The 5,000-nt window shown below is 35.1% G+C and overlaps 1 protein-coding gene across 1 annotated transcript in view; it reads left to right on the top strand.

The window, feature by feature from the left end:
• LOC135203579 (cyclic nucleotide-gated cation channel subunit A-like) overlaps positions 1-5,000 on the top strand; it is a 198,866-nt gene that overhangs the window by 971 nt on the left and 192,895 nt on the right.

The following is a 5,000-nucleotide window of genomic DNA, read 5'->3' as shown; positions in this document are numbered from 1 at the left end:
ATGTCGTTCGGTAAATTGAATTTAACTCAAGCAAAACCCCACCTTCATTTCCGTGACTTATTACCTTTCGGTCAATCAAATGGTTACCTTCTTTCGTTTTCTTAAATCAATTACAGAAGAATTCATCCCAGAGAATGTCGTGATATTGGAACCTCGGAAGCTCAAGCGAAAATGCAGTGCATTACTATAGCTGGTTCACTCAAGGTAGATTCTTGGATGAGCCCTATGCTTGCGAGACGTTTGTTTGCCGGCCGCTGATTTGCTGGTACCGGGAGGTAGGCAGCTCCCAGCCAATCAGCGGCTGCCAAACAAACGTCTCGAAAGGCTTAGGGCTCACCCAAGAATCTACCTTGAACCAGCTATACCTTAACACTATTTTTCTTGCATCTTGATACATTTTTATCGATTTATCTGTTTATGATTTTATTTTTTTTATTTTTTCATAAGTGGGATCTCTTCTATCTATAATTCTCTCCACTTCCTCTTGCTTCTTCCTAACGAACACCATAATCTTTGGAAGCTTGTATTTCAAGTCAGTGGCCCCTGTGGGTTTGTTCCATATGCACAGATATATCAACTGAATAATAATAATAATATAATAATAATAATAATAATAATAATAATAATAATAATAATAATAATATAATAATGGCTGCCAAATTATTTATTTAGTCTTCCACCTCGTAAGGCATAAATGAACCGAAACAATAGAGATTTTATTTCAGCAGTGCACGCATTTTTATTAATAAGTAACGTTTAAGGTTGGCACCACAAAGCAAACTATCCACCTAACTATCCTTGAGTCATTGTATATTAAGCACCTATCACCTAGTTTAAAGTCCAACACCTCGTCATCTCTCTCTCTCTGGCATGAGGTTTATTTTGTGTGCAGTCACTCAGCTCTTTCTTTCTTCTTGAATAGGTAGTTTTCTTCCTCATTCTTTATTTTAACGTTCTGAGTATATTTTGATTTTTATGGTAATTTTTTTAGTTTATTTTAAGTACATTTTGATTATGAATTTCAATTGCAGACTAATGATGTGTTGATGACAGAGTGAACGATTCTTATTGATAATACGCCTGAACATGACTGTATTCTGATTGGAGACCTCTTCCTGTATATTATGGTTTCCCTGATGTGATGAACATATATATATATATATATATATATATATATATATATATATATATATAATATATATATATATACATATGTATGTATATATATATGTGTATATATATATATATATAATATATATATGTATGTATATATATATATATATATATATACATATATATATGTATATATATATATATATATATATATATATGCTTAGAAAATCATAGCATATGCACGTAACTTCTTTATATAAGTGAATACCACAGGGAAATGATAGGCACAAAGTTTTATACCAGGGGCTTTCGCCTTTAATCAGGCATTGACTCAACAATGCCCGAATTAAAGCGAAAACGCCATTTTCCTGTGGTGTATTCTTATATATATATATATATATATATATATATATATATATATATATATATATATATATATATATATATATATATATATATAATATATATATAGATATATATATATATAAAGAGAGAGAGAAGAGAGAGAGAGAGAGAGGAGAGAGAGAGAGAGAGAGAGAGAGAGTATATATTTGTATATAATGAGTGTGTGCACATACATGCCTTCATACATGTATGTTTGTAATGCCAAAGAACAATCGCATAGATTTGGTTTCAGGTTAAATATTTATTTGAAATCGTGAATTTCTTGTTCAAATTCGTGAATGTGATTCATTTGCATTCATGAATAAAGGCCTGGCGATTAGTCCCAACGTGAAAGAAGGAAATGGGGCATAAGAGAGATAACGACGCGTAAATGAAAGAGGAAAATACGCGCCTCCTCCTCCTCCTCCCCTCCTCCTCCTCCTCCTCCTCCTCCATGAAACGCCAACTTCATATCCTACTTAAGAGGTACTTGGCACAGGGACTGCTCCCAAGTGAACATACGCTCTCTCTCTCTCTCTCTCTCTCTCTCTCTCCCTCCTCTCTCTCTCGTCTCTCTCAACACCACACCCACACGGTTGGGGGGGAACATCTTTTGTCTATAAAAAACGGAAAGCACTGGTCAACATCAATTGCGTTCTTTTTCCAATGAATGAACCCTCCCTTCTCCGTTCTCTCTCTCGTTCCCTCTCTCTCCCGCTCCCTCTCCCTCTCTCTTCTCTCTCTCCTCCCTCATAAAAGAGACACTATGCATGCTAAATACATTCATTCAGATTTTCCAGGTTCGTTTTTTTTACTGAGACTGACTGGCTCACTCACTCACTGAATGACTGTAAAATAATCGATAAGGAAAATAAGAGGATTATAAAGACTTAGGGGAAGATTAAACGTGATGAAGAGAGAGAGAGAGAGAGAGAGAGAGAGAGAGAGAGAGAGAGAGAGAGAGAGAGAGAGCCTTCCTTTGTGAAACCATCCAGTTTCTTGCTGTAGGTCTGTCAGGGCCATTGAAGTATACCCGTTAAGATTTCTTTTTCAACAAAAACGTTCCACATTAGAAACTTTGCCACATGGACGCCTATATAGAACGATTATTTGTATTTTTGGTGTAGAAACGTTTCTTGTATCTACAGTAACGTTTTTGAATGTAATTCAAGCAGTTCGGTGTCAATGTATCCCTTAATAGAGCAGTATTTTACTTTTTTCTTTTTTTTAGAAACGTCTCTTTTATCTACAGAAACGTTTTCAAGTTGCAATTAATAGCTGTTTGGTACCACGCTAAGCCGTAGATAAAACTATTTTTTTTAATGTTTTATATCTAAGACCTTTTTTTATCAATAGAAACTGTTCAAATATATTAGACAGTTCTCTAATGTCACATTGGGCCCGTAAGTAGAAGGATGGTTTTAGTTTTCTGAAAAGAAAACTATTGTGGCGGCTTTGTCTGTCCGTCCGCACTTTTTCTGTGCGCCCTCAGATCTTAAAAAACTACTGAGGCTAGAGGGCTGCAATTTGATGTGTTGATCATCCACCTTCCAATCATCAAACATACCACATTGCAGCCCTCTAGCCGCAGTAGCTTTCATTTTATTTAAGGTTAAAGTTAGCCATGATCGTGTTTATGCCAGGCCAACACTGGGTCGTGGTTAAAGTTTCACGGGCTGCGGTTTATATAGCAATATACCGAAACCACGGAAAGATAGATCAATTTTCGGTAGCATTGATTATACGATGTACAGAAGACTCGATTGCACCGAAGAAAGTTCGACGCATTTTGTATTTTTTTAATTTTTTTAACATTTTTTTGCCAAAATGAACGAACCTCAAACATAAGCTCAATTATTTGATTTGCAAACGACGCTTAAGGAGTTAATCGAACCCTTTTGGATTTTGAATATGAAGGGGTTGTTGATGTTGGCAAACATTAGAGAATAATATGTTAGTCACACATATGCACTTTGATTAACAGCCAAAACGATAACACTGAAAACGAAACTTAGACATCAAAAATGAACTCTGAGAAGTATAGAGACAATCGAGAGAAATCAATGAAAGGACGCCGAAGAAGGCGGAAGGCTGATGATTAAAAGGAGACCGTCATTTCCAAAATGAACCCTCGTGTATTTTGTTAGGTCAGTATCAGGTTCATCGTCACAGTCATGGACGGGGTCAATAACAAACTTCCCCCTCTTCTTATTCTTCTTCTTCTTCTCCTTCTTCTTTTTCCTTCCATTTTCCAAAGCAGTGTCTGCTTTCCTTGACAATCTTTTGGGTTGATTGAATGGATATATGTAGTAGGTCACTTTTTACTCATTTATTTTTTTATTTAATTTTTTACCTGATGTTTTTGCCATTAGATGTAAATGTTTTTGGTGCCTTAGAATCTCTCTCTCTCTCTCTCTCTCTCTCTCTCTCTCTCTCTCTCTCTCTCTCTCTCTCTCTCTCAAGTTATTAAAAGAAATATCAAAGCGACAGGCCGACAGCAATATTATAATAGATATAATAGATATTATAATTATTGTTACAGGGTTGTGGACGCCTGTTAATTATGCTATTAAATGCTATCTAATTGATATATCCCCAAAATGTTGAGGATATAACGCACGATTATTAGCCTTATCATATCTTGTGGTTAGTCAAGTCACCAATATGAAATCAACCATATCAATCCAAAGAAAACTCATTATCACATGAATCAATAAAATGGAAAAGTAAATCCACAGTAGTATATCTTTTTTATTTTGTTGTTTAAAACATATACGGCAGAAGGCTTTCGCGTCGAAAGCTTTCCACTTAAGTATTTTAAATAACAAAACAAAACACGTATACGACTGTGGATTTACTTTCCCAACCTTATCAATCATATGGTTTGGAGAATCACAAACGATTTAACCTGATCAGTCCAGCCAGTCGTTCACGGCATAACACAAGTAAATAAGCGGGATTTACTTATTTAACTCTGCTGTTATTTGAGTCAACTGCAGTATCAGGGTCACTAGGCCAACGGTTGGACGAATAACACACACTGACAGTCTTGTTACCGCAATTCGTTGGGCATATACCGGCGTGGGAAATAGCTGCCGTGGACATTCACCAGATTTATCCAAAGGACTCGTGTGTTTTGTCTTGGTTTACTCAGTAGAATATATCAAAGGTAATGAATACGTTTTTACTATCGTGTAATCTTATCCTCCGCTGGGGGAAATAACCCCAATATATATATATATATATATATATATATATATATATATATATATATATAATATAATATATCATACATATATATATATCCACCGTGATGTAAAATTGTTAAGTAGTTATGTGAAATATATATTTCTTGTACAGTAAATCAAAGCTTTCAACCGTCAGCTGACGTCGAAAGCTTTAATTTATTGCACAAGAAATATATGTATTTGTTATATAACTACATAAGGATTGTACAGCATTATGGACTATATACCCATTTACTTAGAGGTACGACTTCTGCA

Source organism: Macrobrachium nipponense, chromosome 36 (genome assembly GCF_015104395.2).
Source record: "Macrobrachium nipponense isolate FS-2020 chromosome 36, ASM1510439v2, whole genome shotgun sequence".
In the NCBI taxonomy this organism is placed as follows: Eukaryota; Metazoa; Arthropoda; class Malacostraca; order Decapoda; family Palaemonidae; genus Macrobrachium; species Macrobrachium nipponense.
Note: the sequence above shows the minus strand (reverse complement) of the source record. Positions and strands in the feature narration are given on the sequence as shown.